We start from the raw sequence: 27,218 nt of genomic DNA, 5'->3' as shown, positions 1-27,218 counted from the left end.
AAGTAAGTCAAATCACCAATTCTTTGACAGTTGCTAAAATAGTAATGGCTTACCTGGGATCGTTACAGACATGGAGCTGCTCTATAATAATTTATTAGTAGCTAATGTGACATGTTTTATTAGGATTTTTCTTGTGCAGGTATACTGGTTTACTATCAATCTGTGAGGAAAAGAGTAAGAAGAAAGGAAGAAGGGAGTAAGATGTGATATGATATCACTCGCTAAGCACTTCAGGCTCTTAAGTAACAATGCCTGAAATGTTAATTGTGAAGCTCCTGTCTCAGGATTCCAGCAACTTGCATTTGTTTTGCCATATGGGCTATTGCTGGGGCCAAAGTATCAAACCTACTGGGAAGAAGCAAAAGGATTCTTTTGTCCAGAAGCAGGGCAGTTGCTGCTGGAAGCTGTTCCAGCTCACTTCCAGGACCAGCTGCAGTGCCGTACAAACCTAGGCCAGCCGGTACCTTTTCTGCAGGAGGGGATGGCTGCAGAGAAGACAGACTGTTTTCAAACATTATTTCCCCTATTAAGTTTAATCAGTACTTTAATGTAAGAAGACTTTCTGGTCACAGCATTCACCACAGGCCAGATTCTTAAATGGAATGAAGTATTTAGTCCACCTAGACCACCCACAGCTGATGCACGAAACCACTCTACCATAAGGCCTGGGATGGGATTGAACTGAAGAACCACAGGAGAAGTTATGGCAGTAAAATGAGACACCTCAGAACTGTACTGAAAGAGTACTGTGTAAACAAATCTGGGCTAGCCATTCCTGGGATATTCCTGACATCAGTAAAATTGATGCATGGATTTCATTTCTGTAAGAAACCACATATATGAACTGAATATGGCAACTAATTTGATGTGGAAAGGGATGTGACATCAGCAGCTCAATGATGCTTTCATATTCCTGAACTTCCACCGGTTCCACTATGTAATGTGCCTGAAGTTATGACCTGAATAAGAAATAAGACATATGTATTTCAGCATGAGAAATATATTCTTGTATATGCCATAGTCAGCCAAGCTCACGATCTTTGGAGACTTTGCCCATTAAAGTTATCACTGTACAACATTTCTTCAATGAGTAACCATACAACTTTTCACTTATCTTACTTTAAGCATGTTAAAGCAAACTGATTTTTATAGAGGCCTAACTTTCTGAATTTTAAAAAATAGTGTGTAAAAATTTAAAACTTAATAGAAAAGTCATATTTGTGCTCACTGAAGTCTGGTTTTGTACTGCACCCTGGAAGACAATGTTCCACAGGTACTCTAGAGCAGTTTTTCATGCAAGAAGATAGATGGTACTAAACTGTGCAATACAGTAGTGGGTTTTGATTGTAGCTACTTCTGACAAATAAGGAAAAATACCAAAACCCAAACCTGTATGAAAACCTAGTCAAGTAACTGGTAGTAGAGGCAAGTTTTGAAAAACAATAAGCATTTTTCAAATGCCTGCTCATCGGACAATTATAATAACATATATATTTATCTTGCACTGATCATTTAAGATCACAAAGAAATGAAAAAAACTGATGAGGTAGCTTTATACTAAGCATACTCATGTATTATATATTCATATCTACTGAAATGGAAGAGTGAAGACTTATTAAAACATCCTTCAAATACCTTGTAAATCTCTTCACACAACTCTATACTTTTTCTATAATAATGAAAGTATGTAGGACATATTTTGCAACCATCTAGGTAACCACCTTTGCTCCTTATTTTTCTTCCTCTTTACTCAGCACTTTCTTGCATTCTGCAAGCTATATATACTAAATGGAATTTAAAGGCATTTCTAACAAGTCTAATTACCACAAGCAAATGAAAATAGAGGATGCAAATAGAAGGACGTTTTATTCACAGTGAGCACACACAGTCTGCTGTAGCTAAAAGAACCAGTTCTTGGTAGCCTGGGCAGGACTGGACAGTTTTTGACCTCAGTGTAGAGAGCAGTTAACTGACTATGAGGAAACCCCTACTATCATTTCATGCAAGACATACAAAAAATGAATGTGATAAACAACTATGTCAGCTACATGAAAAAGCAGAAAGAAAAGCACTCCTGTTATTTGATCGAACTTTCATAATTTGATCTGCAATATAAAATAACTAGCTAGTGCACTACTAGTTCAGTAATTTTTCACTAAAATAGTTATCTTTTTGAAGACAGTGAGTTTTCAAAGCTTTATGCAGCTAACCTATTACTCTGACAGCTCAGCTTTGAATCTGTCCCACTATTGTTCTCTCCTCATTTTTAGTTTGAAGATTTGGATTTTTCTTGACATAGAACAGGAAAATGTCAAGAATTCTTTAAGCGTTCTGCAGGTCCATAGGATCTTTGTTGTCTGAGCTCTGTTTTCTGATGAACCAATCTCTTTTTATTGTTTATACAAGAAAGTAGATGCATTTCTCTTCAAAGATTTTTCAGTTTATAGACTTCTTCAGGAAGACTTTTGTTCTTATTAAACTCAATAGATTTAATTGGGATCTTTGGTGGAGATTGGCTGCCCTTAAAGAGAAGAGTTTAGATGAAAGAGAAAAATTTCTTGGAGAAAAAGAAGTCTCATTCTTGAAATAATGAAGTTTCAAATAACAAACAAAGTGTAACCCCACATAAATAGCACGAAGTATTTTAGGCATCAACGAACTACTGAAATGTAAGATGTCAAAATAAATAAATAAAAGGAACTGCAAGTTCACACAGGAGAAAAATTCAGTCCTTCTGCATAGACATGCAGAACACGAGAAAAATTTTAATCAAAATGTTTTGACTTGCTCAAGCCAAAGAATGCTAACATCATTCACTCTCTTTACCTAAATCTTAGTGGCTATAACAGAATTTGATGAAGGATGGTGAGACTCTCTACTCTCATGTCAAATGCTCAATATGCTGACTGTGCTCTCCCTTCTTTTCTGGAACAGGTCAGAAGTGAAGAACTACCATCTGTGCCAAGTTTTCTATAATGAAAATTGATAGCATGATAGGAAGTTTTCAAGATAAGTGGCTCTTTTATATCAGTGCAGCTAAGCCTCCAAGAGCTTCTGTGACAGGTTTTTGAAATGACTTTCCATCAGTCGCTGTTGAGGACAGCAAAAAGGACACAAACCTTCTTGTTCTTTATTAGCAGACTTTGCTTTATTAGCACTGTTGTTCCCTTTTATGTTGTTCAATGAAAGCTAACATTTAATCCATGAACCCTTACAGAGATCACTGAGATTTTTTTGCTTGGTTCAGAAACACGGAAAAGAAGCCTTACAGTCTGTCTTGCATGCTGCTTGCTGTTTGTGACCTTCCTGCCCTCTCTCCAGAACGACAAGTGTTCAAGTCAGCTGGAAAGCTCTTGCGGACCCTCCGATAAGTTAGTAACAATTACAAAGCACTCCAAGCACGTGGAGCCACTTCCAGTAGTCTGAAACAGCTACCACCTACCCAGTGTACCAGCAGGCCTGTTCCACACTGGGTATCACTCACTCTCTTTGTAAGAGTCAGGGTTAGAATATGTATCACTGCTAGTTCAAAAAAACCCCAAACAAACAAAAACCCACACCTAAGTTTGCTATATCCAGGAAGAAGAATTTGAAAGATCAGTAGAAAACTTAAATTACTATTTTACAAACTTACAAGTCTTAAGTGAATGAAGAAATAAGAGAGCAAATTTTAGAAAAAATTCTAAAAGTTAAAGGACTGAATCTTAAAGACATCTAAAATGTACAAGATTTTGATTCTAATTTCACTTCTGAAAATACACATGGAATTTCTTGATTTACTTACAGAAAGAGCTCTTCTAGCAGGCAAATCAAACCGCATAGTCTGATTCCTAATTAGACAATATGTTAGAAATCACTCCTAATTTGTCTGTGATAGGGACAGCGTAGGTCACAGAGAACGTTCCTGTGTTTTTTGGCCTCAAATGTAATAAAGACAAAACTAAACAAAAAGCCTAACGTACATCCACAGAAGGAAGAATACAGTAGGTTTTTTGCAGGCTTTTTTGAGAAGGAATATAATGGAGACTAAATTTGAAACCTGAAATTATGAGACTGGCATGACACCCAAAGCTAACTGAACCATCCACACTACTGTAATTGGCTTTTGGCAAGTATCAAAATGCTTACATGAGACTTTGCATATAAAAACAATTAACATACATTATCTAGTAGTTTGTATTATCTGATTATTTCCAAATCTCCCTGTCATCCTACAGGTGGCTCTTGGTTAATACAGATGTATATTTAAAGATTTGTGTATGGTATCTTCTTTTCAAACAAAATCATGTCCATAATATCCTAGATTTTTTGATTTAGATGTAAAGAGGATACTGTATAAATAGCAAGTGATCAAAATGCAGATTTTATACCACATCTGCAATACTTTAATCACAAATACTTCTAACATAATCTAGTAAAAATTGCCATATCCAAGAGGCACAATGAAGCACTTATTTCCAATTAAATTTGCTCTAAGGAACCTAAAATTCAGTGTCATTAATAATAGATGCTTATTCTGGCTGCTTATAAGATTGAGAGTGCCAGTCATTAGCATTTTAATACTGTATTTAGAACTAAATATTTAATTTTAAAATTAGACACAATATTATACATAGAACTACTTAAATACACTGTAATTGTAATTTAGAAACATGTTTCGAGACTGTAGAGCATATTCCAATGGCATATTCATACACAGCATATTCCAGTGTGACAATTCTGAGAAGCCAGCTTGGGCTCTGTCAGGATAATTCTCCTAATAGTGCCAGTTTTAGCTTTGCAAGAGAACTTTCCAGTGTAAAACACTGACAGGCTTAATGGCTGTTAAGATGTTGATGCTGCTTGAGAAAGTACTCGTGCACTACACAGTAGGACTGAAGTGCCTTGAAAGAAGCAGGAAATGAGCAGTGCTTATTTAAATATTTATGCATTTATATATACACATATGTATATAAAGGCAAATATATTTATTACATGTTGCTAACTGGAATAAGATCCGTGATTTATAAAGTACTTTATAGTCAATGTCGTTCACACCTTTAAGAAAGCAAGACAGCATGACCTGTGGTTTTGGTTGAGATAAATTGTTTCTTATGCTGACAGGGACAACAAAGGTTTTATCTTTGAACAGCTTTGCATTTCTTTATATGCCATTTTATTTTCTAGCTACACGGAGATAAGTTAAAAATTATCTTTGTCTAGACTGTAGTTTTCAGCGATGAGTGTAAGTCTTACCACTGTGCAGGCGCAATGAGAAAAGGAAAGGCTGTTGCCATGCCTGGGCTTGTAAAATAACCCTTTGAAATTCAATAGCTGAACTTTGTGTGGAAGTTAATGAACCTAAGTGACTTCAAGCTTCAAATGCATATTTCTGTATTTTATTCACTTGTAAATATTTTTATTTCCTGCAAAAATAGTTAACAATTTATGCTCAAACTGCATCCTGAATTTATAGATAATAAGATTCACAAGAAATGGCATAGGAACCCTGGACTGTGGCAACCTGAAGTGTAAACAGGGAAGAAGGAAAGGGAAGAAGCACATCAAATTGCAAGCACTCGTATTTCCATATTCTTCTTGGAACAACTGAGTGGGTCTGCAGAAACCTAGCTTTGCTCACAGGCTGTCCTCTGTGATGAAGTGGCCGTACTGCTGCTGGACTGGATGCGACCCTGGCAATACAGTAACTGTACTCTCGTGGTGTCACACTTGAGCTAATAACCCCGCCAAAGCCTGACTCCCTCTGCCTTGCAGACGTAGCTGGACTGCATCTCCACTTTTATATTCTGGTAATATAAAATGCCCATGGACAAGGAGGGATTGACTAACTCTGGTAGGCTAAAGACAGCGTTACTGTATGACAATCTGGGAAAGAAAAACACTTTCAGCAGCCCTGACCACAAAACTGTGATTTCTGGTTTGGAACTGGTAACAAGAAACAGCCCCCCATATACCCCAAAAGCCTACAGTCTAAGGGGATTCTGTAGCTTATATATTTTCAACAAATTTCAATGGTACAAGATATTTCCATACAAGTCATCTTCTACCAAAATAGGAAAACCATTAAGCTACAGAAAAAGCAAAAACTGCAACTGTTTTCTCTTTTTTGACAAGCCACAGTAGGATATCAGCCATTCCTGGCATAACAACTGGCAAGTCTGATTAAAATGGAAGGAGTATTGGTATTTTTAAATCATCTTTTGATCATACTCTTAAAAATTGAGGTCTTCATCAAGAGTTTTGTGAGAAACTAAGTCACACTGAGCCAATAGGAAACTTGGTCAGCTGAGAAATTCTGTCAAACGTTATATATATATATATATATATATATATATATATATATATATATATCCCTTCTACATCCATTCTCTTAAAATTCTACTACTGCCTATAATTCAATATCCTGCCCTCCAAAAATACATTAACCAAACACTAATATGTTAAGTAGAACATTATGACTCCTCTTACCCATTACTATAAATTACCTTCCAGCAAGAAGACAACCTAAAACCCATACCGACTGTTTAGCTCTCTTAATAAAGGGCTGAGGGAAGCCATAGTTCATAATGAATAGAGCAGTCTCTCATTCTGAGATCGAAGCATGAGCATGAAGGATGACAAAATTGCTCATTGTAATGACCTGGTCCCAAAACATCAGCCATACCTTCTTTTGAAGCTCACAGTGTGAAGATTTCTAAAATCTACTGTTACTGTTTACATTTCATTATGTCTTTTACAATTTCAATGGAGCATCAAAATAATTAAAAAAATCTCTCTTGAAGATATTTTAAACTTGAATTTATAGAAAATACAGTATGAAAACTCTGTTTTGCAGACTTAAAATAAAATTCAGGTAATAATCAAAACTGAACTTGACCCTACACTTTCTGATTTTGTCTCTGAGGTGAGCATACTGCAAAAACAAAGTAAACCAGCAAAAATATTAATTTCTGAGAAAGTTTCTTCACTTATCAGTACAGGCAATAGATATGAGAAAGGCAAATACTATGTCAGCTAAGTTTATCTCTAACTCATTCAAGGCAATCACATATACATTGAATGTAAAACCTACTTGCACAAGAAAGCATCAACTCCGATGAAACGCGAAAGAAAATATCACCACAGATGTGACAACAAATGAAACATAAATAGAAACAAAGGGATTGAGAAAACAAATTAAAAAAAAAAAAAGAAACTGCTAGCTGGCTGAGACCAGAGAGCAATAGCAAGCAGTTTGCACACAGGGAGACTGCTGCCAGCATGAACCCGAGAGTGCTGAATGGGGATAAACAGCAGATTCACTTCAAAATCACGCTTTCAACCCAAACTAAAATGGTAACACAGATGTACCCATGGAAGAGGAAAAAGATCACAGAATCATAGAACGGTTTGGGTTGGAAGGGACCTTAAAGATCATCTAGTTCCAACTCTCTGCCATGGGCAGGGACACCCTCCACTAGACCAGGTTGCCCAAAGCCCCATCCAACCTGGCCTTGGACACTTCCAGGGAGAGGGCATCCACAGCTTCTCTGGGCAACCTGTTCCGCTTTCTGGTCCTTCTTATATGGAGCAGAAGGGATTCAGACTCCTAATTTACTGATGCATTTCCATATCTGAAACATCATTCAGAAAAGGATAAGAAATGGGGTAATAATATTTATGTAATAAGCACCTATTACACTTAGTGTAGTGCTAAGCACGTCTAGCTGTAGCAGAATTTTCCACTCCTTGATGCTTCTGAGCTTTAAATGAAACTTTCATGAATAGCACTTTGGAGAAGTGTGTTGGGTTTGTGTGGCAAGGTTTTGGTAGCAGGGGGGGCTACAGGGGTGGCTTCTGTGAGAAGCTGCTAGAAGCTTCCCCTGTGTCTGACAGAGCCAATGCCAGCTGGCTCCAAGACGGACCCGCTGCTGGCCAAGGCCAAGCCAGTCAGTGCGTCTGTGATAACATATTTAAGAAGGGAAAAAAACCCAAACAACCAGTTAGGGAGAGCTTTTGCAGCCAGAGAGAGGAGTGAGAAGATGTAAGAAACTCTGTAGACACCAAGGTCAGTGCAGAAGGAGGGGCAGGAGGTGCTCCAGGCGCTGGAGCAGAGATCCCCCTGCAGCCCGTGGTGAAGGCCATGGTGAGGCAGGCTGTCCCCCTGCAGCCCATGGAGGAAGGATGAGGGGGTGTAGAGATTCCACCTGCAGCCCATGGAGGACCCCACGCCGGAGCAGGTGGAGGCACCTGAAGGAGGCTGCGGCCCCATGGGAAGCCCACACTGGAGCAAGCTCCTGGCAGGACCTGTGGACCCGTGAAGAGGGGAGCCCACGCCAGGGCAGGTTTGCTGGCAGGACTTGTGACCTCATGGGGGACCCACGCTGGAACAGTTTGCTCCTGAAGGTCTGCACCCCGTGGGAGGGACTCCATGCTGGAGCAGGGGAACGATGAGAGGAGTCCTCCCCCTGAGGATGAAGAGGCGGCAGAAACACCGTGAGATGAACTGACCGTAACCCCCATTCCCCGTCCCCCTGTGCCGCTCAGGGGGGCGGAGGTTGAAGCTGGGAGTGAAGTTGAGCCCGGGAAGATAGGAGGGGTGGGGGGAGGTGTTTTAAGAGTTGATTTTATTTCTCATTCCTCTACTCTGTTTTGCCTAGTAATAAATTAGATGAATTCCCTCTCTCAGTTCGGTCTGTTTTGCTCGTGACGATAATTAGTGAGTGATCTCTCCCTGTCCTTATCTCGACCCACAAGCTTTTTGTTATACTTTTTCTCCCCTGTCTGGTGAGTGAGGGGAGTGAGAGAGCGGCTCTGGTGGGCACCCGGCCCCCAGCCAGGGTCAACCCACCACAAGAAGAATATGGCAATGACTGCCATTATACAGATGAAGGTCCTAACTTGCTTAGCCAGCAAAGTCTAAACAAGAGCAATTGGCAACTGATGCACAGGCAGCTGAAGAGCAAAAGTAAAAACTTTTTAAAAGTCAATGAGAAATTCCTGCTCAAATAGCAGACATAACCGGTGCCATAATCTATGGCTGATTTCCCATTCCTCTGGCACCTTGTACAAACTATATACATCAGTCAACAATTTTCCATCCAGCGCCAACTTTTGCTTTAGGAAATCAAAAGGCTTTATCATCTTAATCCAATGCAAATCTTTGAAGAAAACAGTCTTGGCTAACAAAAAATTCCTGAACTTTTTCTGTAGATACAATTTCAAGAGAATGAATAATTTTGCAGAGAGAACAGACACTTTTGAGCAGTCTGAGCATATTCCTCAGGACATGGCACACATACAACTTTGTGAGCTGAGAACAAAAATAAAACAAAGGGCCTTTGGAAAGGTTACAGCTCACAGAATATTTTGAAAATGGACTCCTAAATTAATGCAATTGTGATAAGCATCAGTGTTCATACATCATATTCAGTGTCCCTACGAAGATCTCCAGAATTTATTAAGTTTCTTATAAAGATAGTAAATTCTAGATATAATGATGAAGTTCCATGTTTTCCATTACTTACATTATTTTCAGTCTGTTGGTTTCCTGAGTCTTTACTAAACACATCTCTTCACAATATAGGTCAAAGTTTTAGCCAAAGTAATGTAATTATAATCTTACAGTGTCTATTTCTAATTATACTGTGACCTATAAAAAGTTAGCTGAGTAATGTCTCAGGGAATAGAGAAGATTGGGTTTCATCTCCACACACAGAAAAAAGCTATAATCTCCCCGTCAAAACTTGGGACTAAGAGCTTTACACACGACAAACATCTTTTTTACCTTCGGATGTGAAAGATTTAAATTGTTTAAGCCTAAGAATGTGATTGCAGAAACTTTACATGATGTAGAACAGGGAGTGAGAGAGATTGAACAAGCTTTTCTCAATATTCAGAAATCTACATCCACAGGGAAAAAGATCTGTCAATTTTGCAAGTTAGATTTACAGTGCACAGGAATTTAATTGTATTATTTCAAACCAAACACATTTAGGTCCTGCAATACTTCTTTAGAAGTTGAAAAACAGCTGATTAAAAAAAAAATAAATTGCCCTTACTGATAAAAACAGTTTGCAAACACTGAAAATTTATTGCTTTAGACATTTCTAATGTTTTGTAAAGTATTTCACTTTAATGCTGTCTTACCTCATTTATGCTGGAAGGAGAGTTTTCAGGTTTCAGCTTTGCAAAAAAAAAGACTGTCCCATTTCCTTTCCTCAGCTAAAGGAGTCACACGCAACCAGCAATTCAGAAAACAAGTGTCTGTCTAAAAGACAGACATGTAAGCCACAGATAATCTGTAACCCAATCCATCTTCAGTGCCGAGTCGACAGCTTTTGTTTTGCATGAAATATAGCAAATAGTCTGCTGCCTCTACCTGTGTAACTGTGCAGATCAAGTTTAGGCCTGTCCGCTCTTCCCCTGCACGCTCAGAGCTACAGTAAGTGATTTCTCAGCATTCAGATCTGCTCTATGGCAGCTAACTGAAATTTCAGCCGACACTTGTAGACTTGCAATTAGCAAGGTTATTTTAAGCGCTGACCTAAGTTCCAGCAGAATGTTTATGGCATTATGACAGGAAAGAATCTAGTATAATATTGGTCACTTGGTAACCCTGGAAAGCTGATCTCGGAGAGGAGAGACCCTCTAATTCACAGCGTAAAAGTGAGTATCTGACTCCCAATTTATTTTGATTTTCATTTTTAAGCTTCAAATGGAATGGAAATATTTGCTGGGTTAATATTAGGAAGCTTAGAATGTATTTTAGGACTTGGTAGATCATATGCTTGGAACAAATGTATTAATAGGAAGTTATGACTTCCCCAATGGAGTGATTCATCACTTACAAAACAGAGACTATTACTTTTGTAATGTTCGCATTTGTAATTAATACCTATTCCATCCTGAAGAGGAGGAGAAAATCACTTACAGAGCTGAACTTACAACAGCTGGGCTCTAACAATATCTTTTAGTTTCTCCTCGGTTCTCTTGAAAAGGGCTCCCTCTTCTGTACTAGGCCATTGGTAACCTCTCGTTTGCCCTGGATTCCTTCTGAATTCTCTGGCTGGCTAACTATTTCAAAGTCATGTCGAAAGGCTCAGTCATACCTCCACACCCTCATTCGTTGTTCACTCTCATTCCTCCCCCCCTTCTTTTCTTCTTTTTTGTTCATGGATCAGCTTTCTTGTTCCCACCCATCCTCATACTTCCAATAGTGGCAGATCTAACCTCGCAGATGGAACCGTGACAAACAGCTCCTCCGACTGCCCCAGATTAGAGCTATAATGGTCAGCCAGCTTGTGTGCGCGTACACGCACGACAAGCTTTTCTGAAAGCACCGCAATCAGAAACACCATTTAAAGAGAGAGATTTGTTACAAAGGAGAGAGTAAATAATGAAAAAAAAAAAACCCAAAACCAAACAAAATCCCCGCCAAGAGAAGTTGGTGCTTTTACTAACTTTTATACGTCGCTGATCAGAATGAAACTGCTCCCTTGATCTTGTAGCAAAATTTACCTGAGGCAAAACGTACTTTTGAGAATTAAAAATATTGAGAAAACAATAGTGAAACCAACATATGTTCATTTTGTCCTCATTTAAAAACATCAAATGTATCCTGAGTTATGTACAAATTTGAGATGGCACTCAAAACAATTAGTGACAAGCTGATTGTTAGAGGCATCCCAAATACCAACATTTAAACTACAATATTGGCCCCATAGTCTTCAAATATATCACAAGATCAAGAGCTAGAGGTTTTGAGTGAGCTGACCATTCACATACCTTCGAGATGGTCAGCTCTCAGAAGGATACTGTAGTCACCACAAACAGTACAGCACCTGAATGCATACACACTTGTGAACCCTGAGCATAAGGAGAGAAACCTTACTGTCACGGATACACACTTACCTTTTTTTCAGAAGAATACCTTTATAACATAAGATTTCTTATGAAATATCATAACCTAACTATTTGAAGACATCAGGAAAGCATTGACTCGGTAATGCAGGACAGCCTCAGCCACCAAGAACTCTAAGAAGGAAGTCAATAAAAAAGATTTTTCCTCTTTCATACATTTGCTTTTTTAAAACCTGGAAATCACAAAATCTAGAATAAAATAGGTGTGTTTTCCATTTTAGAACAATTCCTGAACATATACATAGGTGGACTTCTATAGGAATAAGCAGGGATTTTTAAAAAAGAGGGTAACAGTATTTGATTCAAAAATGGCAGGAAAAATACCAGCAAATGTTTTGTTTTAGTGCTTAGTAAAAAAGCAGATTAGGACTAGTAGAGGGGAAAAAAATTTGACTGAAACAGCACTTCCAGCTTTGGCCGCAGCTGCTTGCTCTGTGCTCAAAGATTTTATCCTACACTGCATTACCTGGCTTTACTCAAATCATTTGGAACAATGTTATATGAAACTCTCTGGCCAAATTAAAAAAAAAAAAAAATTAAATAAAAAAAAAATCATGGCTTAAAATTATTTAAAATTATTTCAGGTGCAAATTATTTAAGTTCCAGTTTCAAATTATTCTGGTTCAAAAGCATGATATCTTTCATAGGAAAAATACCAGTTTTCATCGAGTGCCAGTACTTAAACAGGTAGGTGCATAGGGTACAGTAGGTTTTACAATATGAAATAGATTTTCCAAGGTTAATTAAAACCTATATTTAGTTTATATGAACAGTGGCGTGATACCTTCAGATGCTATGAATCTGCAAGGGCTTCCGCCGTTTTGGGGCGTAACTTGTCAAATGCTGAGAAAGTATAACTGAGCATCAGCAGCTCAGTTCTCTCTTTGAAACTTGATTCATAGCTGTCTAATAGCAGGAAATCTATTCCCTGTTGAATACCAGGTAACTCCAAGAAACACATTTCAGCATGTCGTTTGCATTACTAGCTAGTATTTTATTTGCTGATTGCAGTCCCTGTTCCAGGAGGTGGCTATAGATGAGTCAAGTTGGGTGAGAAAGGCATGTAGTCTACTGGTGAGTTGGAAATGGACTACCATCTTAATCAGAAAAACTATAAAGATCATGAATAAATCCATGGTGAAAGAAATACAAGCAGAATAATATACATGAGCTGACTTTTCAATAAACAAACACTACATAGTAGGAGGATAATTCAGCAGAGCTGGATGGTTTCATCGTGTTTTGAAAGATCTTTATTGCTAGTAGTTCTGCACAATGGGGCACGTTTTCGGCAATTTATTCTGGAGATGTGAAAGAGAGAAGGCAGTAAGGAAAACAGCTCAGGGGTAGAATTAATGAGTCATATATTTTCCCTGAAATACAAATACTTTTAGAAGGGTTAGGTAAAATGCAAACATTCAATTAAGTGACACCTATGATCAGTTACATCACTCATGGGTTGACTTATACAGTCTAAACAGAATTACCGGGTGGGGTTGTTTTGATTTGTTAATAATGAGGTTTTGGGGGGGTTCAGCAAAAATATATCAGAAATAAGATGCGAAAGGTTTCTCATTTCAAACTTGTAACATCACTGCAACTCTTTTCAATGATACACTTTTGTTTGGGGTTTAACGTCTATGTTTTTTCCCTTGTGCTATCTTTACCAACCAGCCTACATAATTTATATTACAAACTCATGGTTTTTATATAACAGACTAAGAATGCAGCCCTCATCTGCAACCAACCTGATCTTTTATGAGTTTGGCAAACAAAATTGGATAACTTGAGTTAAGCTAGTTTCAAGTTTTCCAGGTAAATAAATCTTTACTGGAAAAAATATCTATTAATTTAAATCAAAATTTTGCAAAGAAATTTGTGTACAATTTGACTGGAAAAGTTTCTCAAAAAGAGAACAGGCTTTCTGGCCGTGATATCCAGTTTGTTTAAGTGACTCAATGAGCATGATTAAAAAAAAAATTCTTTTATGTTTCTGTGGTTCTTGGGCGGGATGCAAGAGACCAAAATTCAGGTCTCTCTTCTGCTTGGTATTTACTAATTCTCACAAGTGTAGCTATGCATGGAGTATATCAAAGACTCGTGCACCATAATTCTAGAAGGGTATCAAGACAAGTGTCAGATGCGTGATATTATGTTGTTCTGCGACTTTTTAGATAAAAGGCAGTTTGCGGCATTGAAGATATCAGAATAAAAGGACGGGTTCATTCTCTTGCAGGTAATATAATCAAGTCTAAATACAAGGGCGGGAATGTTCAAACTTAATGAAGTTTAAATTAACTGATATTTTCATCATTTCCCTAAATTTTCCCTAAGCACTCCCCTAAGTCAGCATAAACAAAAAAAGTAAACCACACCAGTTAGAAGCAGCAAATACACTGAAAGCAAAACAGATACATTCTAACGTGACGATTTTTGCAGCATGTGTATCACCATAATTTAATTAAAAAATGACGTTTAACAACCAATCTGTCCCAAGTGCTCGTCCTACTGCACGCATTTGCATTTATTTAATGTCTTCAGAAGAAATATGTGAAGAAATGCACCTACATGAGGCACAGAGAAGTAGTATAGACATTAACCTCTCCTTTTGATAAAGAAAACATCAGCAAATACTGCCTTTGGCATTTTCATTACTGGCATTTAAACTGAGAATCACTGAGAAGCTAAATCACTTTTTTCACTGCATAGCTATTATGTAGCCCTTTGTCGCAGCATATCTTCCATTTGCACACAGCAGAGACTGAAGGTTTAATCTATTCCTCCCTCCGTTTTCAAATTCTTTCCTTCAGAAAATAAGGAATTAAATGGGGCTGCTTGGAGTGCACACATGTTGGCATGTTGGCTTCCTATTTATTCCAGCAAACAAGTGCAGTGAAAACAGATGAAGCTGCAGATTTCACCCACAGTTTTCAAGCTTAATATCCTGTTAAAAAAATCCTCAATGCATTATCATTACAAAGCATGAGTTGACATATTCAGAGATATATATTGTAATTGAAAGACTCTAAGTGGAGCCAGACTTCTCTTATAAGATTTCATCATCCTCCTGAAAAACCAAAAGCTGAGTAAGGCTGCTGCAGAGGAATTCTTTTTCTAAACTGCATTTCTAATATTTCATAGAGAATAAATAGCTAGACAAATGACAGTTTTAGCTTTCGCCCTGAAGGATTTAATCATGCAAAACTCTAAACATGGTCTTTCCTAGGAAATGAAAGGCTGGTTAAAACTGGTTTTCCTTCTCCTATTCCAAGTGACTGATTGTCACATTCCAGACATTTCTAGGCAATGGGATTACATCATTCATTTTTTTTTTTTAATGGAAACAGCTGTTACATGCAATATTCATGACCTTTAAGTTTTCAATATCAAGTTATTCAGCTGTTCTTTCAGTCCATCTGAGTTGCAGCGAAATGAAACTGCAAAAGACCAAACAGTCTTACTCCACAGTTAAATGAATGCACATATTGTTCCAAGGCAACAGAAAGAAAACTGAGCTTAGGGGAAACGCGGCATACAAAAATCTTGGTCTTATCACTGCTTCAGTGGACTGTCAGCCCCTTATTCATCCCACACGCAAAATGAGTACAGTATTTTGTTGCATATTTCACATTGCTTCTTACCAGGGTTTGCTGCGCACAGCTGTATGTCTTATGTGTGAATAATTCTTACAGGACTTCAAAGAAGAGAGAAAAAGAAGGGAAAGCACACACAGAGGTTTTGAAGGCAGAGCACAGATACTGTGGAGGATACGTGCCAGCTCATGCAATCAGTCTCTTTTTGAGCTTCAAGTTCAGCCTATCCTATATCTTTTTCACTGATTTGGTTTTGTGAGTACATTTGTACATTACTCATATTGTGAGTACATTTTGTGAGTACATGAGTACATTTGGATAAAAGGACTTTATCATATTTCTATTTAGAAACATATTTAGATGTTAGATACTTAGATGGTCATTAACTTATCAAAGGAAGTTAAACAAAATCCATTAGTCTGCTTAATGCATAAGGGCATTTCTCATGCTAAAATTTTATCATGCTGGATACATTACATTTCCAGGATGTTGTTATATTTGTCTCTGCACCTCTTCCAGAAAACTTTTTTTGTACTAATGTAATGCTTGCTGCAAAATATAAAAGCTCATTTTCATTAAAATAAATTGTGAAGCGTAAACAAAACAGTAAAAGAGCTGTGCTATTACAGAGGGAGAGCTTGCCTCAGGAACTGCCTGAGAGGGCGAGGGGATGATAACAGCAGTGGTCTTGTGGATTGGTGGAACTGAAATAACTTGTTCGTACTCCTGATTTTGCTACCAGTTTATTCTGGACTTCAATACAAGTCACATTGTGTCTGTCTGGTCTGCATTATATCAAGTATACAGTGGGTGTGATCATGCTAACTTGCACTGTGTAAACAACTTCAGAATAGTCTGTAAAAACAACTAAAACATTAATTTATCCAGTGACCTATGCAGAACTAGAGAAGACGTAATTTTGTATCCAAGGAGAAACTTCTGGGATTATAGGTATCTCCATCTTCAGGGACACCCTTAAATTAAACACTGTCTCCCATTAGCAGCATTGCCAGGCTACTATTTTTCTCATATAAAGCACTGTAGAAATTGAATGCTTCATGAGAGTACCAGCATAAATATTTATAAGCATATACATAAATGTACACACATTTCCCTAAGGGCTTGATATCAGCTCTAGCATTGCAAGATCAAGCATTTCATTTTGTAAGTCTTATTATGCTAAACTTGACACATTAGTAACGACTTTTTTCAGATAAACGTTAAAAAACGCTTGCAAATTACTATTGATGCTCCAAAGCTCTGTGCATGCGAGACCAAACTTTTGGTTTTCTCTTTTTTTCTCTTTTTCTTTTTTTTTTTTTTCTCCCCCCCCCCCAGCAGCAGGAGCAGCTGCTGGGAAACTCCTTCAGCTCCCCGGAGCACTAGGTGGTGCTGCAGCACAATCGCAGCGAAAGCTGCCTGGTGTAAAGTAAACCGTATCTGAAATGTCTCATCGGGTTTTTTTACTATTGAAGTTACTAAACGCTATTACTGAAGACTATTGCACAGAGGCTCTGGGTTTTCATGTTGGGATTTTTTTTTTTTTGCTCCCTTTTTTTTTTTTTAACAGAAATTCTAGGTTTCTAGGACACTGTATTTAGTGTGGTTTTCTCACAAATGAAAAAGAAAATTAAATGTACATAATAAAAGCAATTAATTACACACAAAGCTGCTATTTTTGAAATTTATAATTTATCTCCTTTATGTTTTTAGTGAACTAAGAAGATAAATTACAAAGATTTTCCTACAATACTACATGATACAAAACTTGTACATTGTGAAAGTAATTTCTCTAATAGGGGTACAATGCAATAAAGACATTTTAATCCTTATAAAAATGACTCAGTGAGGTAAAACATTATAAACATGTTATTTACATGCTAAAAAGTAATTCAAATGTGTTATTAAACTCCACATTTAAGTGGTTCCATACAGTTCAAGGGCTTCCCAGGAGCACAAATCACAGAATCACAGCATGGTGGGGGTTTGAAGGGACCTCTGGAGATCATCTAGTGCAACCCCCTTGCTAAAGCAGGATCACCTGGAGCAGGTTGGACAGGATTGTGTCCAGGCGGGTTTTGAATATCTCCAGAGAAGGAGACTCCACAACCTCTCTGGGCAGCCTGTTCCAGTGCTCGGTCCTCACAGTGGAGAAGTTTTTCCTCATGTTGAGATGGAACTTCCCGTATTCTAGTTCATGCCCATTGCCCCTTGTCTTATCACTGGGCACCACTCAACACAGTCTGGCCCCATTCTCCTTGTCACCCACCCTTTAGATATTTATAAGTGTAGGTGAGATCCCCTCTCCGTCTTCTCTTCTCCAGGCTGAACAGACCCAGCTCTCTCAGCCTTTCCTCTTACAGGAGATGCTCCAGTCCCCTAATCATCTGCCATGCACTTCATGCACATTTGCAAAACTATGTCTTAAATGTATATTACATCTCTGGCTTTCTGTATATTACTAAATGCAGAGGTTTTGACTTTGTGTAGCTTTGTTTTGTTCATTTTGGCCCTGGAAAGTCGACTTATATGTGCTGGGTAATTTCCCAATTGCAGCTGGTTCTGCAAAAAAGTCCGCTTGCCTGGAACAGTTTGATGAAGTGAAGCCCTCAAGGTACACTTGAAGTATTTAATAATTGCAGTTTAATGGAGAATTCTTGGAAATTATTGTAGATGTCTACTTTATAGTTTCTTCTCAATTGCCATTTTTCACTACAAAAATTAAGTTGCCTCCTTTCTATAAATGCTAATAGCTGTATTTCTTATTCAAGGCGAGATTATTCAAACAGCAAGGCAACAAACCCAGTATCCATTCAATTATAACAACTGAATCTTTGTCTTTAATAAGGGAACATGCAAGACTAAGTATAAAACCTCCCTTAAAGTCAGCAAGATCAGATTCTAGTAATGCAGAACTGTGTGTCAACACACACGGCCAACTGCTGACTAGCTAATTTGCTGCAGGAACATACCACGACCATACTAGAAACTCTTTGAAGCAGAAGCAAGTCCTACACCCTAAGAACCTATGCATTCATTGTTCTGAGCATACTAGAAAAGGTATTAAAGATTTTAAACTGAACTTTCTCTTTACTCTTCTATGGTCATAAAATTACACAAAACCAGACTTAATAAAAAAAAAGGCACTAGAATGAAATAAGGCCCATGTGTAGAGAACAGCGTTGTCCTCTACATCCCTCCTTGATTTCTAATGCGGTAAGTATTTTAAACATGTGCTCTGGCAGGCTCTTGCCCTCTCCACAGAACGTGGCATTGGTCCAGGTTAAGAAAGAAAGAATGGCTTTTTGAAGCAGCCATTCAGCATAGTAGCAGATGACTCGGCAATGTGCTTTTGGTGAAGGACAAACAGGAGGAAGAAAACTTAAAAGGACAAGAATCAGATGGGAGTTTTGAAGACAAAAATTGTGTGAAAGAGAACCTGAAAAACACGGAAAGGAAAAGAAAACAGAGGGGAGAGATTGGAAAATAAAGCTAGCAACTGATAGCTAGAAACTGCCTTGCAGCCTAGCAAAACAGAACTCCTGAGCTGGTCCACACCAACACGTGTATTCTTTTGAAGAGAGGAAAATCAGTTTTTCAGCAGTTTGTAAGATACCTATATAACAAGGGTTTTTCCTTGGTAATTTTTCAAGCAACCTCTATAATAACTTACAGGTGTGGCCCTCTCCTTCTGATTTGCTCTTTTTCAGATCTCCTATATAAGACAACACAATAGCAAAGAAAATCCAGCAAACAATTAAGAACTGGCGCAAAAATAATGAAACAGTCCCAAATACTCTAACTACAAAACTGAGAAAACAATGGCTTAGATTGCAGTGGAGATCACCATGAAGTCTTTGCTGCTCAAATGCTTAGTTTGATGCTGTATTTATTTATTCCTTAGCATTAAAAAAGAAAGAGAAAACAGGGGTAGACATTGAGAGATATTATAAGAATTTCATTCATAATTAGGATCAAGAAAGAATCTGGAACAGATTTGAATCAGGGAAGCTATTCTTGCAGATCTCAGCTGAAAACCAAAAGTATGTAATTTAAATTGTAACATGGTAAAAAAGCATGTCTTCAGCATTCCTTACTTATTCTACCTGAAGTTAGAAAGAAATACAGCACTGTCAGTATTTGGTGTTTCTTTGGAAGAAAACAACAGTATTTGTAACCAGAGATGCAATGTTCTTACAGAGAAAAGAGACTGGCTCCTTTCCCATGATACTTTTCCTATTTACATCTGCCTTAATCCCTCATACTGAACTGCTGCCCTAGATTCAGAACCAAGGTGGATACTTAAACCACTCTCTGAAGAGATTATATTTGTGTGCATCACATGCGAGAACCCATATGAGGTTACACACATTTACAGGTAATGCACTGCATAACATTTGTTATTTTAATCCAATTATTTTAATCAAAATTATCCATTTCAAGTTAAGATGCTAGCCCCATGTGAAAAATAGGTAAAGAAGGGATCCCTGTACCTGATGATGGACAAACAAATGCGTAACAAACTGTCCTGTCTTCACAGTTAAAGCAGACATCCGAACTTTCAGGAAGTCCCTATAAATGCTGTATGAAAGAAGTCCAGATGACCTCAGCAAAGAAAACATAGGATAGCTTAAATGGTACCACATCTATATAAATCCTGCTGTATTGCCCTTGGAAATATCCCTCTTCCTTTTATTTTATCATGAGTCTCGTGATACCTGATAATATTCTTAAATGTCCAGATTTTAAGATTGTGAAATTCATTTATTACCTCAAAAGCCTGGATTTAAGGTTTCTAGCCTTGCTTGCTTCTTAAAAATATAGCCTCAAAAATAACTGCTGAAGAGCAAATAAGAATATTCAGTTTAGTATCTCAGCTCTATGACTTTAGAGCATAGCTGGCTAATGATTTTGCAGACTTCCATTTGATGATTTTGTCTTCTAGTTGCTGGACGGTGCTGGGATGTAGTGACAAATTCCAGCCATACCTTTCATACACACTGATTGAGTGGTGTATAAACCATTTTGCTCATCCCACACAGTTTAATAGCTTTAAAAATTCAGTTCTGTTTCTGTTATTCTGGCAGTCATTTCGATACTTTGCTATATCCAAAAGTACAGATACTTTGCACCACTTCAGAATGTCACACTGGAAATGCACATATAAAAATATCTATTCCCTATACATTACCAGAGAAATTATGATTAAGTCTACAGAACCTATTCTGCAGAAATGTTACTTGCTTTCTCGCCTGTTGATTGTCTGTAAAAGTTGTGATCAGAAGCAAACGTACTCATCAGAACACCAAGAGACGAATGGCCACACCAAAAGGTAAGACTCTATACTGTAACTTGTTTCAAGTCCCTTTTGAAGTATGTAACCACAGCTAAGGGCAGGTATGGTTGCAGGGCCAGCTGAGGAGAATAAAAGCAATATGGTTCACTGAAATCTATGAGATGAATTTTCTCAGCTAATACAGATTATGAAAAGTAAGTACACTGCTCAATGGGAAAGGGAAATTGCAATGTATTACTAGATCCAGTAGATGTTATATTTTGTGAAAACTTATGAAAGGTCTGCCAGAATTTAGGAGTGCTACGATTGCTAATGCAGTGCTGCTTTATGCCTTCTAAATTACATGTGTTTTCCAAACAGAAATGGAAACATTTCAAAAAAAAAAAAAGTGCCCCATCTTTTGAAATGCAAGGCCTAGAATCATAAGTGACTCCACAAAAGCTATTATCTTCCTCCAGGGAATCGTTTACAAGGAGAAAGAGGAGAGAGCGTGCATAAAGCTTTAACAGATGGAACTGGTAGGTATTAACTCTCCTTTTCCTCCCTGTTTCTGCACAGTCCATTGTAAATAGTTCAACTCCTGTTCAAAGAGAAAGCTTGTTCATCGTCTCTGATTCTGCACAATGTCACTAGAGACAGTTTCATGGAACACATTAAAATCTTCAGATCAAATCTTTCGGATGAACGTATGTAATACTGCTAATGCTTCTTTACACATACTCAAGGAAGCCTAAGACAATCCAAGGAAAAAAATCTAGTGTGTATTTATAATTTTTTTCTGAAGAAGATGACATCACCACATCTACAATGTCAGTCAGACATTAGCCTGAACCTAGGCTCCTGCCCAGACTTGCCGCCCAGCTGTATTTGTTAGATGCAAATGAGGCCAAGCTCCCGAGCAACCCTTAAGAAAAACTCAGGGTCCAGCACGGTTCCCAGACCGCCCCAAGAAGACAGATCAGGCTTGGGCAAGGCCACATGAACTTCATCTCGGTCCTCCAGAAGACACCTCAGTCACAGGATGGGTACTATGCATAGGGCAACATTTCAATTAAAAGCATCAGTATAGCTATACAGACATGTCATTGCGTTCTCCACCCGAAAATACACAGCACCCTTTTGCTGCGCTTACTTCCTCGTTAGCTGGGAGCTTTTACTTGGTTTATGAAGGAATCCCATCAATCCAGAGAAGGCTTTTTAATGGTTTACTATACAGAAGGGGATTTCATTCTGAGGAAGAATTCATGTAGTTTGAGAGACAAATATCCAAGGATGTTTAAAAATCACAAACTTGTGGAACTCGTTCTTACTAAAATGCAAGTGTGTGATGTTACTGAAATATTCATGTGCATTTCTGGCATTCAGACAGCAATCATCCTGTAACCTGATATTTCTTCTGCCAACTCTCTCATAATAAAAGCCCATCAGGCAATTTTAACAGTAAGGAAGCAAACTAAAGAATTCCTTACATTTTGTGCAATTTTCTGTGCCTGTTCTTTGACTGCTCCCTTACGCCATATTACAGTTTTTAGATATCTGTTATAAGTGACATGTAATTATAAACTGAAAGAGCAACAAACCCTGCCAGTATAATGACTATTAAGAAATATGTCCACAAAGCCTACTGAAACATGCAAAGCAAGAAAACGTCTGTAAACATAATAGTTCACAATGCAGATCAGAACTAGATGACTGTTATAAAACATAATAATATCCTACTTTCTGAACTACGTACAGACTCAAAAAAATCCTCATGAAAAAAATCACCAGGAGGATTTATGTGGCACTGCTTTTTGTGTGTAAGCTTTTGTTTATACACACAGATATATATTTACATATCTACATATATGTTTATAAAATAAATTCTTTCAACCAGGTCACAGCTACCATAATAAAAATTCCCATTGGCATCCTTACTTTCAAATAAAAATAATGATATTGTATCAATGACCTTTAATTTAAAAAGTTGACATTAGTAAATATTACTCATACCATTGAAATAGTATTAATTTAGTTTCTTTCCAGGAAATCCAGACATCAGTAGGTGTTATCATCGCATATACATATACTAAACGAGAAAATACATTCCTTCAGCAAATGTTTTGGTTAATCAATTTGCACAATGACTTAACATACATTTTTTTCATCATACTGAAAAGTATTTATATCATTACATCATTATATCCAGTAAACATTTGTGTTTGAGTCAGATTAGGATACAGACTAGAGAAGACTGTAATAGGTAACATCTGTGCTGGAATTTGATATTTACTTTAATATTTCTCCAGAGACCGTTGGTAGAGTACATCAGCTCATTTTCTAAATCCTCTATTAGCATATTTTAAGGTAGGAGCAATGTGAAGTGAGAAGAGGGAGAAATAATCATTATAGTTGGTCAAAGTGCACTTACATGCATTCATGTATTGCTGAGGTCTAAACCAGAAATTCCAGAATAAATATATATTTCAAAAGTGTAGACATCCAAATGAGAGTGAGGTTTTGCAGTTTTTATTTTTAGAACTAGATGAAGAAGTGGAGAGTGGTTAAACACCTACTTTTTTTCCTCATTTTAGAGTTCCAATTCCCTTTTCACAAGCAAATATTCACCTTTCTTCTCCTGAGTCTCCTGATTATTGAATAAACCAAACATCTGTTTTAGGACAACCTGAAGACGTCTATAGCATTGCAGATGCTACTCTACTCTTATATCCACACTCCCCTGAATTGCACATCACCTGTCTATGTCCAAATACATTGCTCAGAAACTAAGGAATGCATCTCTACCCTTCCAAGACGAGCACTCCCTTGGAAGGAATGTCACAAGTTGCAGTATTTTTGCTCAATGTATCCTTACTGGTTTGCTTTGAGGAAACTCAAGCTGATTTACGGAGCTGTTCAGATTGTGTCTTTGCACTAACGGGAGGGCTTAGATCCTCCACACATTGTTCACAATTCCTTTCCAAAGGCCGTGCATATGGACCCCAAATGAGTCAATTGGGTAACCTATGATGATGACTTTTTTTTTTTTTTTAAATCTCTTTTGCCCAAGCCCAGAAGGGATATCCAGTGCTGGTGTCTTCTACCACTCCAAGGAATATTCAAGTCCCTTTGTCACAAAAGCAGTAATTCCAATCATTTTTCTTGGTATCCTTTCCCTGCTCTTCTAGAAAGTCCAAAATTAAAAGGGGTCCAGCACACTGTGAGCAACATTTATTATTTATTCCTTTATCCTGATAAATTATGCAAGCCAGATCCTCCATTATGACTGGGGTTACCAGTTAAGTCCTTTCCAGCTCTCATCTACATTCATTCCCTTGAAACATAGAAAACAGCAGACTAACCAAGTAGTTCTCACTTTTCTACTCAGAAATTATATCACAACAGATAGGAATTTCTTATTGTTTCTCCATTTTTTTTCCTTCTTTTTATTAGCTCCCAATTCTTTAATCCTCTTAAATAACGTTTCTTTAGAAGGCAACTGAACCTCCAATAAAGTATGTACGCTCTTTCTGTGTTCGTACTATATCTCCTATGGCACCCAAGCACAGTTAGAGGAGAGTGGGTTTGCGTAAATATGGGCTGTATCAATAGACATGTTTATTAATTTATAACAGGAGAAAGAAAATCAGTTTAACGTCATTGTATCTACACAGACTGAACAATACTGGCAGGAGAGGGGGAATTTTTTTTTCTATTAGGCTGATGCATGGCACAGTATAAATACACATAATTTTTAAGAAGTATTGTGTTTACCTGTCGTCTTTTTGCTTTTTTTAAAAAGAATTAATTATCAATGTGCATTAGCTAAACATTAAGGGTACAAAACTTCATTTTGAAATTGCAGTATTATCTACAACTGTATTAGATCATAATTTTAAAATTAGATTACAGAGGTTGGTATTTATTGTTTTTTCTGAAGTTACTGTTGAAAAACTGATTGTCTGAATATTAATAAACCAATACAGTCACTAGCAATACTCAGGTACTTGAAGTTAAAAACGTGTAAAAGCCTACATAGGCTTAAGAGATACTGACTTACTATAAAATATCCGTAACACCAAAAATGGTTTCAGCATTACCAATAATATATAGCTAGCAGCAATCCAATGCATTCATGTATTTATTGAGAAATGTTATAAGCAATCAGAACAGTATTTTTTTTTTTTCCATTAGGAACTTAAGATTGGGCTTTCAGGAATGCATTCTTAGCAACTTTAGTGACCAGAGCAGAATAAACATTAGGACAGAAGGCAGGCAACAATGCAGTCCTGAATCATCTTGCTCAGTTGCCATTTAGCTCATAGATATCTAAATACCACAGGTACACCTCTGTTGCTCAGTCTATTAAAAGTATCCAGCCTAAAATTTTGCATTTCTGAGCTCAGACTACCACCAGTCCTCACAAGTCTGAGCAACGTTGCACCTAATTTCTAAACCTAGTTAGCACCTAGAAAATTGACATTTACTTGATCATCATTTTTATCCCTGAAGGCACTGATGCGGTAGGTAAGCAAACAGCAATCCTAATGCCTCCAGGATCGCACTCTCTATAGAACAGAGCATTAGCCTCTGTTTATGTGTGATAATGTATAGCCAAGGGATTAGGACAATTTTTGAGGAATGTGGAAAAAGTGTTTTTGCTGCCCTCAGGCAGAAGAGAATTTAGCCTAAGAGCTACAACACCAAGATGACTTTTTATAGGTGTAGTGTTATTGTAGTAAAGCATGTTAAGATGTGGTAAACAAGTCACGTCTTTTTCCTTAAAAACCTCAATCTGAGCAAGACTGTAGAAATGCCATACAACTTGGAAGGCTTCTAAACAATGTGATTGACCAAATGGAGTTTGAGAAACACGTCTTTATTTCTGGTACTCCATGTCTTCTATTCTGACTTTTTTTCCAAAAGAGGGGAATATGCTCAGGGCACAGAGGAAAAATTAAAAATTAAAAAATGTAAGCACACTCAACTACTCAAATAAGAAGAGCTAATAAACCCACCTGTTTGACGTTCAAGTCTAGTCTGGAAGTAAAAGGTAAAACCCAACTTCGGAACAGTTAATCTATATTTACCAGCATTTACACTCGACTGCTCTACTTAATGCTGTGATTCCACCAAGCTGTTCAGAGGCAAACTAAATAAGAATACAGCTTCCTAACCAACCAATTGCTTCCTTTAAATTGTGTATGAAATGTTATGTTTACAAAGCATAGAACTAATACATATAGCAGATATATTCTGCCAATATGTAGATGAATCAAGCTATCATTACAGACATATATCATTATATATCATCTGCTTCCGTAGAGTTACTTTGAGTGCCTGACGTTTTTGAAGTGCATAATATACGGTCTGAAAAATAATTTGAATGTAAGAAAAATGATAGATCCTACAAACAGTTCAAGAAATATCCACAACAAATCCGGTTTTATCCAAATAAATCCTATTACCCCTTGGTTAAATGCTAGGTGAATTAAGGCATATAAAGTTGCCCTGCTGAGGTTGTTGGGATAAGTGCACAATAAATTTAGCGTTTGACTAGAGGCTTAGCTAGAATGTTCTCTTAACCCTAACCCTTCCCCTTCAAAAAAAGCATTTCACCAATACCAGTGTAATATAAACATATTTTATGTGTTTATATAAATATATTCCACTGGCAATGTTCCATATAGATAAATGTATTTATTATCTAGTCTTTCACTGTACTTCCATAAGCAAACTTGGTTTTGATTTGCAGCCAGTCAGGTAGCATATTTCTGCCTGTGGTGTATTTGTATTAAACCATCTGGAAAAAGAAAAAAAAAAAAAAAAAGGAGCAGTCACATCTGCAGTTACTTAGATTGTAATCTACAAAGACTGTCAAATCTTTGGAATGACTGTAAATAAAAACCAGTGTAAGACATAATACCCTTATAGTCAAATTACTGTTTGTTCGGTGTTTACGTGCTTTACAAACATAAACTGTCATCAGATGAGATTTTGGGTTGGATTTGGAAAAAAGAAAAAAGGATAAGAGCGAAGTGATTTTGTATATATTTTCCTTGAAATAATTAATCTAACACAGAAATATTCCATATGTTACATAGAGAACCAAGATCTAAAGGGTTTTTACCAATCTGCAATAAAGAAATCCTTATACGCAGAACTGTGAGTCTGCAATACAGCTGCAGCTAGCATTTTCTTTTTTATATTTGAAGTTCATAAAGAGTTTGAAGATTCTGAGTAATTTTTTATTTACTTCAAATCTGTAGTGGACACCAAAACCTCAACTACTTCAAGAAAATGCCTTTTAAAAAATTCTTCAGTAAATTTGGGTTTAGGTATGCTTGTTGATAGCACGGAGAATATTTTCCCTCCTCCTCAGCATTCAACTGAAGCATTCGAGCTCCTTCAAATTTTTAACTTTTCAGATTAATTTTCTCAGAGAAGTT

General features: G+C 37.3%; 1 protein-coding gene and 1 long non-coding RNA gene across 5 annotated transcripts in view; one reads left to right on the top strand and one right to left on the bottom strand.

Annotated features, from left to right (window-relative positions):
* Nucleotides 1-27,218, bottom strand: part of AKAP6 (A-kinase anchoring protein 6) — a 291,212-nt gene that overhangs the window by 198,148 nt on the left and 65,846 nt on the right. The window lies entirely within an intron of this gene.
* LOC129207433 (uncharacterized) lies at nucleotides 10,598-16,106 on the top strand. The gene is made up of 3 exons (XR_008577438.1): nucleotides 10,598-10,647; nucleotides 14,076-14,137; nucleotides 15,594-16,106. It is a non-coding gene; the product is annotated as an uncharacterized LOC129207433 (long non-coding RNA).

Source organism: Grus americana, chromosome 5 (assembly GCF_028858705.1).
Source record: "Grus americana isolate bGruAme1 chromosome 5, bGruAme1.mat, whole genome shotgun sequence".
NCBI lineage: Eukaryota > Metazoa > Chordata > Aves > Gruiformes > Gruidae > Grus > Grus americana.
This window is presented reverse-complemented; position numbering and strand designations above follow the sequence as displayed.